This window comes from Bubalus kerabau, chromosome X (genome assembly GCF_029407905.1).
Source record: "Bubalus kerabau isolate K-KA32 ecotype Philippines breed swamp buffalo chromosome X, PCC_UOA_SB_1v2, whole genome shotgun sequence".
Taxonomy (NCBI): domain Eukaryota; kingdom Metazoa; phylum Chordata; class Mammalia; order Artiodactyla; family Bovidae; genus Bubalus; species Bubalus kerabau.
In genome coordinates this window covers 100,296,885-100,309,620 of record NC_073647.1, presented here as the reverse complement: position 1 = coordinate 100,309,620, position 12,736 = coordinate 100,296,885, and positions in this window count along the sequence as shown.

Below are 12,736 nucleotides of genomic sequence, written 5' to 3'. Positions count from 1 at the left end.
CTACTGGCTTCTTTTAGCTTCTAGATCATTTATGTCTGCTCTGATCTTTAGGATTTCTTTCTTTCTACTATCTTTGGGTTTTGTTTGCTCTTCTTTCTCTAGTTGCTTTAGCTGTAAGGGTTGGTGGTTTATATTAGATTTTTTTTTTTTTTTTGTCTCCTGAGGTAAGTTTGTGTCACTAAAAACTTCTGCTTTGTTTCTCTTTGTCTGCTTCTGTTTCTGCTTTGTCCCATACATTTTGGATCGCCATGTTTTCATTTTCAGTTGTCTCTAGATATTTTTTAGTTTCCTCTTTAATCTCTTCAATGATCCATTGGGTGTTTTGTAACAGAATTTTTTAGCCTTCATGTGATTCTGTTGTATTTTCTCCAGTTTTCTTGTTTGTTTTGGTAGTTGATTTCTAGTCTCAGAGCTCTGTGGTAAGAAAAGATGTTTGTATGATTAAATTTTTCTTAAATTTACTGAGGCTTCCTTGTGGCCTAGGTTGTGATCTCTTATAGAGAATGGTTCATATTCATATAAAAAAGAATGTGTAATCTCTTGCTTTCAGATGGAACGCACGTGCTCTGTGTGTGTGTGTGTGTATGTGTGTGTGTGTGTATATATATATATATATATATATATATATATATATATATATATATATATATGAAAGCAATGGCACCCCACTGCAGTACTCTTGCCTGGAGAATCCCATGGATGGAGGAGCCCGGTAGGCTGCAGTCCATGGGGTTGCTAAGAGTCAGACAGGACTGAGTGGCTTCACTTTCACTTTTCATTTTCATGCATTGGAGAAGGAAATGGCAACCCACTCCAGTGGTCTTGCCTGGAGAATCCCAGGGACGGGGGAGCCGGATGGGCTGCCGTCTATGGGGTTGCACAGAGTTGGACACGACTGAAGCGACTTAGCAGCATATATATATATATATATATATATGATAAGATAAAATTAAGAGCATTTAATATGTAATGTGTTAATTCAGGCCTGTGTTTTCTTATTCATTTTCTGTCTGGATGATGTGGGGTTGATGTAAGTGGGGTGTTAGAGTGTCTTAGCATTATTGTATTAGCATTGATTTTTCATTTTATTTCTGTTAGTATTTGTCTCATATACCTAGGTGCTCCTTTTTGGGTATATATATTTGCAATTGTTATATCTTCTTGTTGGATTCATGCTTTGTACATTATGTAGTGTCCTTCTTTGCCTCTTGTAGCAGTCTAAAGTACATATTGCCTGATATAAGTATGGCTTCTCCAATTAATTTTTAAAAATTTTCCATTTGTTGGAATAGCTTTTTCAATCACCTCACTTTCAGCCTGTATGTGTCTCTAGATCTGAAGTAAGTTTCTTGTAGGCAGTATATATCCAGGTCTTGTTTCTGATCCAGTCAGCCATTCTGTCTTTGGTTGGAGCATTTAATCCATTTATATCTAAGGTAATTATAGATAAGTGTGTTTTTCTCGCCATTTTGTTACTTGTTTGGGATTTGTTTTCCTTTTTTGTCTTTTGTTCACTTCTCTTTTGGTTTGATGACTATAGTTAGTGTTATGTTTCTATTCCTTTTTTGTGTCTATATCTATTATACATTTTTGGCTTCCAGTTATCATGAGGCTTTTTTATATCAGTCCATATATATACATGATTGTTTTAATTTGCTGATCTCTTAATTTTAAACACATTTTAGAAACCCTGCATTTGTACTCTCCTCCCCTCACCATGACTGTTTTTGAAGTCATATTTTGCATCTCACTGCTTTGTGGATACCTTAACTGCTTACTAGGATGACAGTAGATTTTACTCTTTTTTTTTTTTTTTTTCCTAATTCCTTTTAACCTTCCTACCAACTTTGTGTGGATAATTGCCTACCTTTACAGTATGTTTGTCTTTATCAGTGAGCTTTTTCATTTCCTCATTGTTTCCAGTTGTGGCCTTTTCTTTTTTCTTAGAGACGTTCCTTTACCGTTTGTTGTAAATCTGGTTTAGTGGCAGTGAATTCTTTTAGGTTTTGCTTGTCTATAAAGCTTTTGATTTCTCCATCAAATCTGAACAAGAGCCCTGCTCAGGAGAGTAATTCTCGGTTGTATTCTAGGTGGTGGTTTTCTCTTTCCTCAGTTTAAATGTATAGGGCCACTCTTGTCTGGCTTGCAGAGTTTCAGCTGAAAAATCAGGTGATAGCCTTATGGGAGATTCCTGGTTTCTTATTTCTTGCATTCCCCTTGCATCTTTTAACATTTTCTCTTTATCTTTAATGTTTTTCATTTTGATTACAATTTGTCTTGGTGTGATTTATTCCCTTTGGGATAATCCTCTAAGGGACTTCCTGCAACTCCTGGACTTGGGTGACTTTTTGCTTCCTCATGTTATGAAAGTTTTCAGCTATTATCTCTTCAATTATTTTCTCAGGCCCTTTGTCTCACTTTTCCTTATGGGGCCTGCATAATGTGAATATTAGTGCACTAGTCCAGAGGTCTATTAAAGTGCCCTCATTTCTTTTCGTTCTTTGTTGTTGTTGTCGTCATCCAGCGGTAGTGATTTTCAGTACTCTGTCTCCCAGCACACTGGTCCATTCTGCAACATTTAATCTACTGTTGATTCCTACAGTAGGTATGAATCCTACTGTAAAAAATTCCTAAGTTATTTTTTATTTCACTTTTGTTCTTTATGTTTTCTAACTTTTGTTAAAAACTTGTGGCTTCTTATCCTTTGCATTCATTCTTCTGAATTCTTTTGTTATCTTATTATCATTACTATGAATTCTTTTTCATGTAGATTGCCTATCTCCACTTCACTTAGTTCTTCTTCTGGGGTTTTATATTTTTCCCTCATCTGGAACATATTCTTCTGCTGCCTCATTTTGCCCAAGTTGCCATTTGTGTTTTCATATATGTGGTAAGTAGCTACATTTCTTGATCTTGGAGAAGTGGCCTTATGTAGGAGAAATCTTATGTGTCTCAGCCATGTACTCCCCTCTCAGCACTCGTGTTTTATGATCTAGGGGTTCCCCCTAATGGGGCTGCACATGTCCTTCTGTTGTCGCAGGCTGACTACGTAGATGGTCTGGTAGGCTTGTTTGACCCCAAGTCCTGTTGGTTATGAGGGCCTGCTTTGTGCAGATGGTGCTGGTTGCTATTCATCAGAACTTGGTCACAAGTGCTTGGCTGTAGAGCCCAAGGTGGCTCTGGGGCTAGTGCTGACTCGCTGGTGAAAGGAATCAGGATCCCAAAGACTTTAGGGTTGTTTCCACCCAAGGGCAAGTGAAGTCATATCCTGAGGACCGTATTGGACTACTACTGGCAGGCAGGAGTCTGGTTATAGGCCCAGGGATCTCAGAACTCATTTCAAATCTTTGCTGGATGAGGGAGTCCTGACAGAGTGGGATTTGGGGTCCAGGAAGTCCTACACTTTGCGTTGGCCTGATAGTGGACAGAGCCAGGACCCAGCTGTCCCCAGGTTATGGTCTGGCCTACTATTGTCAGACTCAGTCTGCAGGATCGTAATTTTCTTGTTTCTGGTGTCTGCTCCTTTGTGGGTGTGGTTGCTCTAGAGGCTAGTGCAGGCTTCCTGGAGCAAAGGGCCAATGCCTGTCCACTGATGAGTGGAACTGGGTCTTAGCCCTGTGGAGGGCAAGGCCATGCTTTGGGGCATGTTTAGATGACACTATGGAAGTCTTTAGACATCCTCTCTGCTGATGAGGTATTGTGTCCCCATTCAGTTTGCTTTTTGGCCTGATGTGAACCATGCTAAAGCTGAAACTCCAGTACTTTGGCCACCTCATGCGAAGAGTTGACGCGTTGGAAAAGACTCTGATGCTGGGAGGGATTGGGGGCGGGAGGAGAAGGGGACGACAGAGGATGAGATGGCTGGATGGCATCACTGACTCGATGGACGTGAGTCTGGGTGAACTCCGGGAGTTGGTGATGGACAGGGAGGCCTGGCGTGCTGTGATTCATGGGGTCGCAAAGAGTCGGACACGACTCAGCAACTGAACTGAACTGGACTGAATCCATCGACAAATAGTAGATTTTCATATCTCTGATATGTTTGCCTTTTAACTTCTATACTAGAGTTTAAAGTGATTTGTGCACCAGTACTACAGTATTTGGTGGTGGTGGTGGTTAGTCACAAAGTCGTGTCCAGTGCTTTTGCAACCGTATGGACTGCAGTCCACTAGACTCCTCTGTCCATGGGCTTTTCCAGGCAAGGATACTGGAGTGGGTTGCCATGTCCTTCTCCATGGGATCTTCCCGACCCAGAGGTTGAACCCATATCTCCTGCATTAGTAAGCACATTCTTGTTTGGTGAGCCACCAGTGGAGCCCCGTTACAGTATTAGGCTTCTGAATTTGACTATATTCTTACCTCTACAGTGAGTTTTATGCTTTTTCATAAGTTGTCATGTTACTAATTAGCATCCTGTTGTTTCAGATTGAAAAACTCCCTTTTGTGTTTCTTGCAGGGCAGGTCTAGTCGTGGGGTATACGCCTGCAGTTTTTGTCTGTCTGGGAAGGGCTTTATCTCTTCTTCATCTCTGAGGAATGACTTTTCTGGGTAGAGTATTCTTATTTGGCAGTGTTTTTCTTTAGCACTTTAAATATAGCTTCCCAGTCTCTCCTGGCCTGCAAGTTTTCTGCTGAGAAACCCCAACTGCTAGCCTTATGGGCGTTCCCTTCATGGGAAGATTATTTTCCCTCTTTCTTCTTTCAAGATTTTTCTCTTGTCTTTGATTTCAGACATTCTTATTACAATATGTCTTGGAGACTATCTTTTCAGATTGAGTCTTTTGGGGGACTTATGAGATTCATAAACTTAGATGCCCAGATCTCTCCCCAGATTTGAGAAGTTCTCATCATTATTTCTTTAAATAAACTGTCTGCTCCTTTCTTCCTTTTCTCTCCTTCCAGGACTCCAGTCATGCATGGATTCTTTCTCTTAATGGTATCCAATAATTGACTTAGGCTATCTTTACCTGTTTCTTTCTCTTTTTTTCTTTTTGATTCCTCTGGCTTGATAATTTCAGATAACCTGTCTTTGAGATCACTGGCTTTTTCTTCTGCTTGGTCGAGTCTGCTGTTGAAGTTCTCTATTGCATTCTTCAGTTCCATCATTGTACTCTTTAACTCTTGGACTTCTGTTTGGTGTTATTTCAATGGTTTTGATTTCTCTGTTGCACCTCTCATTTTGTTTATGTATTATTTTCCTCATTTCATTTAGTTTAAAAAAAATCTGTGTTTTGTTTCAGTTCACTGAATTTCTTTAAGAGGATTATTCTGAATACTTTGTCAGACAGTTCATCGTTCTCCATTTCCTTAAGGTCAGATATTGGAACTTTATTCATTTCCTGTCATGTTTCCCTGATTATTTGTGATCTTTGTGTCCTCGTGTTGGTGTCTGCTCATTTGGAGATGTCGGCATCTCTTCCAGTGTTTACATGCTGGCTTTGGCAGAGAAAGTCCTTCACCAGTCACCCTGTCCAGAGATTCAGATCACTCTCTTTGCATCAGTTTCTCTTTTTGCACATGTTAAAATAGATGATTTTAGAGATTTCTACATGCTAAAATAGAAGACTAAAGACTTTGGCTAGTAAGGCCAATGTCTGGGCTTCCTCGGTAATGGTTTCTATAGAGTGTGTATTTTTCCTGTGTTTGGAATTTGTTTTCATATATTTTGTATGTCTCCTGAGGTTCTTTTTTTCCCCTTGAAAACTGCATATTTTATATAATATATTACGGCAACCATGAGAATCATATGTCTGATCCTCAGTCCCACCCCGGTTTTTGTCACTGTTGTTGTCATAGTTCTATTTGTGTGACGATTTTCTGAAATAGTTATGTAAAGTCTGTATTCTTTGTCATATGTGGCCACGAAAGGCTCTGATGGTTAGCCAGTGGTCTGTTAACAACTGGACAGACAGAGATGAGTTCCTTAAATACCTGGAATCAATAAGTTTCCCAGTGTGCCATGGGGCTCTGTGTACCTGTTAGGACTTACCTTCAACCCTTCAGTCACAACCCTTCATTAACAATCCTGCCTTAGCTTCCACTTTCTCCTTGCAAGGAGCTTCAAGGTCAGCCTGAATAAGACAGCTTACAGTCTTTTCATGTCTTTCTTGATCACAGGCACAATCTTATGCACAGCCTTCTACATCCCCAGGAATATATGGGAGCTTTTCAAAGCTCTACATGGACATATCTATTCTCTAATTTTCCTTTTAACATTTTGGTTATCCTACTGTCTTCTCCACCTGTTTATCTACTTCTGGAGGCAGTTGTGGTCCTATTGCCTCTAACAGTTTTTGACGATTGTCCCTGGGGAAAATTTGTTTCCCATCGGGTGAGCTCTGAGTCAGACCAAATAAAGACAACCTTGTGAGTGATTGTCCACCGGGGCTTCCAGGGAATCACCAGACAGGTCAAATAATAACAATTTTCTGGGAATGGGTCTTGGATGGAATTCCAGTCCTGTTCTGTTCTCTCTGGCAGCTACCAGGCTGTTGGTGTTCACTGCAGTTTCAGGCTGTTGTTTCTCAAAGTTACCATGAAGCTGGGGACGGAATGGAAACAGGACAAGTTAAAACACCAGAAAGCTTGCAGTTTGATTGCCAGTTTTCTCATTACTTTTAAGAAATAGATAATTTCCCAGAGGTTGTTCCTCTTCTCTTTTAACCAATGTCATCTTCAATTTGGGCTTGAAAGAAGGGTAGAGGTTCTCCAGGAAAACAAGGGAGTTTGAGTAAAATATTCTTTGCACAGGGACAGACGTTTCATGGGAAAATTTGTATGCAAGAAAACCTGAGGAAGGAAAGAGAACGATGTGAATTCCAAGATAAATAAAATCTGAGCCTTCTCGGAATGTGCAACAGTGAACAGAGGGGACTTTTCCTGTTTCATGCCTGTTTTACGCTCTTCTTTCTAGGCACTTCCCCCTGTATCGTCTTGACATCGGGCCTCTTTATACATTTTCTATGAAAGAGGCACCAGCTGATACTCAAGCTTGCCTCTTTGGTGTTCAAGAGGGGTGGGAGACAAATGAATAGAAAAAGAAGTTGTCTCATCTTGGAGACAGTGTCTGCCACAAACTTCAAAATAACCCGTACCTTCTGGATCTCTAGAATAATAATGACTACAAAGACAGTGGTGATGATGATAATATAAATAACAGCTAACACCTGCCTAAGTCTTCCTACTTGCCAAGGACTGTTGAAAATGTTGATTGGTATGGAAATAATATATAGCCACAAGGACACTGTGGGGTAGATACTGTATTTTACCCAATGTGAAATGAGGGCCAAATACCTTTATTCCTCTCCCTATTCACAAAATTCCTGTGAATTCCAAATCATATCAAATCAGGTGTACTGTACTGGCTACTCCAGTACAACGCCACACGTTGCAGTTGCCTTTCAGAGATACGATTTTCTGAACGGGTACACAGTTATTGGTGAAACTGTGAAAGAATAAACACAATACAATGTTTCCTTGATTTACATGATCATTTCATATATAATATAGAAATGTCAGTCCATATTGAAACTGTGTAAACTGTATGATTTGCGGTTATCCACAAAATGGAGTTTGTTTCTACCTTGGGATGCATTTAAATGGCTTTTTCACTTCAACTTGTATTCAGTAAGCTATTTGACGACCATGTTATCTTCCACTTAAGGGATGTTCTGCACATCCCTGATCTTGATCACCAGTAATTCCCTCCCATCTTTTTTTTTCTTTCTTTCTTTTTTAGAGATTGGTTTGTGGTCTCCGACCTCCACTCTCTCTCATTTTTTAATTTTTTTTTGGTTTTTGGTCACACTGCACAGCAGACAGGATCTTAGTTCCCCGATCAAGGATCAAACCCGTGATCCTTGCCGTGGAAGCTCAGAGTCTTAAACACTGGACCGCTAGGGAATTTCCGCCCGCCCCACCCCACATCTATCTTTTGACATTCAAAACCACCCATACACATTTCCAAAACATGCACTAGGTTTTGGAATTATCACTCTTTTGAAAGTACTGCCCTGGACTCTGTCATCAATAACTGCAAATCATGTCAATTTCAAGCATTGCAATGTCCCAATAAATACTTCCTCTCTCCAACCCACTTCCCAAGTGCCCTGAAACTGACAGTTCGACAACCCCCAATGGGACCTACTCTCCATTAGCCCTGCAAATTTTTACTGTTCTTCACACTTTTTATGTCCTTGTTTCCCTCCTTACCCAGTTTCAGGCCTTTGATCAATTATTAAAATACCTCTCCTATGTATAAATAACCTCAAATCTCCCTCCCCACCCCCCCACCCCCCGCCGTGTCACCCACCCTCTACCTCATACCAAAGTTCCATTTCTGTCAGATCATCTCCATACCTGCTTAAAACCTGCAGGTCTCCAATGCCCAGTTGAATGTCGCTAGAGAAACCGTGATGAATGGTACCATCTTAAATCCATGACCATGAATCTCAAGTGGGTCTTTAAAGTTGTCTGAAAATAGTACTACACTTTCCTAGTCCAGATCTTTCCAATCGTGGCTGAATATTAGAAAAAGATATAAGAGCTTTTAGTAATACCAATGCTCTGACTCTGTGTCTAGAAAGTCTGCATTTAATTGGTAGTACAAACCATTAACAGCTCTCCAGGTGATTCTTTTGTTTGTTTTTTGGTATTTGGTTTAAAAAAATTTTGTCTTTGTTCTGTTTCATTGAGATATATTTGACATACAGCACTATATAAATGTATAGTGTCCAGCATAATGACTTGATTTATAGATATAGTGAAATCATGATCACCACAAGTTCAGTGGTCAACTACTATTTGAGAAGGGAGCCAAGAATATTCATTGAATATTTAATGGAGTGGTCATTCTTCAATAAATGGTGCTGGGACAATTGGATATTCACATGTAAAAGAATGAAACTAGACCCCTATCTTTCTCCAGGTAATTCTACCATGAAGCTGGAGTTAAGAACCAATGCCCTAGCTCATTCATTCTCCTGCTCTCTTGGATGACCCTTTCCTACATTGTCTCTCTCCTCATACCTCTGTCATCCTCTCTCCTATCCTCATTCACTGCCACTGACTTTGTTTTCCACTTCACTAAAAACATAGAGGCAATAAGAGAAGAACGTCTACAAACTCCCACTGTCATTGCATGCCACCTGTGCTCATGATACTTGGCACTTCGTCCAGTGTTTCAAATGAACTCCAGGGCTTCTATCTAAAGCCATTTCATTCCGCTCATGCACTGGGGTCCCACTCATACTTGACAGTTTCCCAAGGAAGTTGCTTTAGAAATTCTCCCACCCACTCCCTCTCTTTCCTTCTTTTTCTCTTTCATTCTTGTCAGTAAACAGACATGCTGTAACTTCCCCCACTTACGCCCCCCAGCTGCCATACCATTTTTCTCTTCCTCTTTCTGGCAAATATCCTTCAAATGCATATCTATTTTCACTGTCTCCAAATCCTTTCCTCCCATTCTCACATAAACATACTCCACTCAGGCTTTCTCTCTTAATTCTCCGCTGAAACTGCTTGTATCAGGGTCACAAATGATCTCCCTGTTGCTAAATCCAATTGCTGTTTCCCTGGTCTTCATCTTACTTGACCCTCTCAGCTGCATTTGAGGCAATTGATCACTCCTTCCTCCTTGAAACTTTTTCTTCACCTGGCTTCTAGAGAACCATTTTTTTTTCCTGGTGTTCCTCCTACCTTCTTAGATTTTGCTTGTCTTCTTTATCTTGACTTCTGGATGTGGTTGGCTGTGAGCTCCATATTTAGGCTTCTTGACATCTCTAGTTACTCTCACTCCCATCGAGAGTTCATCCTGGCTAGTGACTCAGAACCCTGTCTGTAGCAGGGGTTTTTTGTTTGGCCTTTTTTTTTTGGATTGTGGTAAAGTTATGGCCAATTATTTATTCCAGATCCTTTTCTCTGAGTAAAAAGACAGAATCTCACAAGGGAAAATGAACAGACAAATTCTTAACCTCTTTGTCTTTTCTCTATATTGCTACTATAGTTATGGCATGGCATATTATTACATCATATTGCTTTATACTATATATGCTTGTGTTTTCTTTGTTTTCTTCAATTTTTTATATGGTTGGTGCTTTTGCCAATTTCCTTTTTACCCTTTCTGCTCATTTGTAAGGTTCTTAGCCTATCTCTTTTTTTAAATGTAGTTGATTTACAATATTATATTAATTTCAGGTGTATACAGAAACATTAATTCAAAAAGATACATGCATCCTAATGCTCACAGCAGCAGTGAAATTCTGCCATTTGCATCTACGTGGGTGGACCTAGGGAACATTATACTTAGTGAAATAAGTCAGAGAAAGTCAAGTACTGCATGATATCACTTATATGTGGAACCTGAAAAATAATACAAATGAACACACACACACGGACACACATATTCGTCCTATCTTTAACTCTACTCTTGGTGTCTTTAGGTCAGTGGTTTTCAGTGCAAGGCACCTGCACCAGCAGCATCAGCATAACCTGGGAATTTACAGTACCCATCTCAGACTCACTCACTCAGAAACTCTAAATCATAACAATCTGAGTTTTCACATAACCCACCCTCTGCATGTTGCTAATGTATACAAAATTTGTTTATGTCTCTAATTTTCAGTTACTGTCAGAAATAGAACAGTATATACTGGCTATCCTGTATGAAAGCTGAAGATTTAGTGCCTTTATCCTTCTCATATCTACCCATTTCCTGCCCTCCCTGTAAATGTTTTATGGGTTGCTATCCTCTCAGATCGAGGGACATGTTGTCATGCTGGCACGATTATCCCTATAGCAGCTTCTTCCTTGCTCGCTCTTAGTCATGCTGCTGCTGCTGCTGCTGCTGCTGCTAAGTCGCTTCAGTCGTGTCCGACTCTGTGCAACAGGTTGAACACTTAGGTTGTTTGCTATCAATTAATATTACAGGGATGCCTATTCGTGCTGTCATTCTATATTGACCAGAAGCAGAATACCTATGTATAGCTTAAATTGCTCCAGCTAGTTTATATGGTTTACTCTCCTTAACGTCTCAGCACACGCCCCTGGTTGGGAGACTAGAAACTAGTCAAAAGTAGTGTTTGTAGCCCTGTGGTCATGTTTGTGGAAGAGTCTGGCCTGCTTTCCCGGTGGAATTCTCTCTGTGCTTTGTTAAGCTTCTTTACAGTGTTTCTGTTGTGGTCTTTCTTCTCTAAATATAGAGCTGTCCCCAAAGACTGAGGTTCGAAATTTACATGCCTGCAGTAAATCATACCTGGGCCAACGTTACTGGCAGTTTGCATGCTGCAATTTTGACTCTGTGGAAGGGAAATCCTAACATTCTGTGAGCTCCTGTGAGAGAGTCTCTCCATCCTCAGTGTATGTACTGTGGCAATTAGAAACTTTGGGGAGGCATTGAGATGACTGCATTCACCACCCAGAATCTCTCTGCCCAGAGAAAATCACTGCAAAGATGTTACTGTATTTCATTCACTCCTTTTCTCCAGAAATGCATGCATGTATGTAGGTATATAGATATAGCTATCTATATAGGTACATATCTACATACATACACATACATACTGTATTTACACTACCTTTTGGAATAAAAAGAATTTAAAATGCTCTTTTATCATTCAATACAATGAAAAACTTAATTGTATGGATACCCAAAATCCATCAAATGTTTTAGCATAATTATTTAACTACTTCCCTAATTATTTCTACTATAATTAGTACTATAGTGAATACCTTTGTTCATAAATATTTCAAGGAATATATTTCTCTTATTAAAATAATCAAGTGGAGATGAAAGGTTTAAGATCTGTTACAACAGACTGATATGTGATTCAAATAGAGGTATGTGGCTGTATTCCATTGACATGTACCAAGGAGCAAATGAAGAGTAAGTGACAATTTAAGCAAGGTCAGAGTTTTATAGGGTAGCAAGCAAGATGTTCTTGCTGTTTTGGATTAGGCAGCAGTTTTCTTCTTTAACTGCAAGTCACAGTTGGAGGTTGTTCCTGGTTGTGTGCTGTTTGCTTGGGGTGATTGATGCAACCTCAATAAACAGAGCAGTATTTTCTGAGAAAAGTTTTTGCAAGCCTTGTAGCCAAAGTTTGCAAAGTGGGGGAGGTAGAAAGGACAGGAAGGAAGGAAGGAAGGAAAGGATGGGGGAAAAAAAACGAGAGGAAAGGAAAGCAAAGGAAGGAAGAGGAAAGGAAGAAAGAAAGGGAGAAATTGGAGACCTTTCATCATGCCTGTTTTAGTCCTTTCAGAGTCCCCTTGGCCAAGATGAATTCTTTTTCACTGCTGGACCATCTAGAAAAAGATACAGATAGATATAGATATGGATGTGGATATGGATATAGATATAGATATAGATATAGACATAGTATAGATGTGTTCAGCCAGACTCCTCAGGAGCTAGAGTTAAAGGAACTTCTTGAGAAGAGTTGGAAGAGGCTTGTTCTTTGGCTTTTTGTTTTCCTTAATCGTGGCTTGAATCATCTGCTCGGTACTGCTGTTTTGATTAGATGTGATAAGACTGACTTAATGAGGAGTCACTAGCCCTTGAGGGGAAAAACGTGTAAGGAAGACAGCCCTACTTGGAATCTATAGGAAAAGATGTCCCATCCCTACTACCTGAAGCTGACTCAAAATGTCCCGAGAGGTAGGACAATGTCATTCAGTTATCAGATGTTTTAGTTATCTTCACAGATGTGTTAATACATCAAAAAGCCACAGTACAGGTTTCTGGG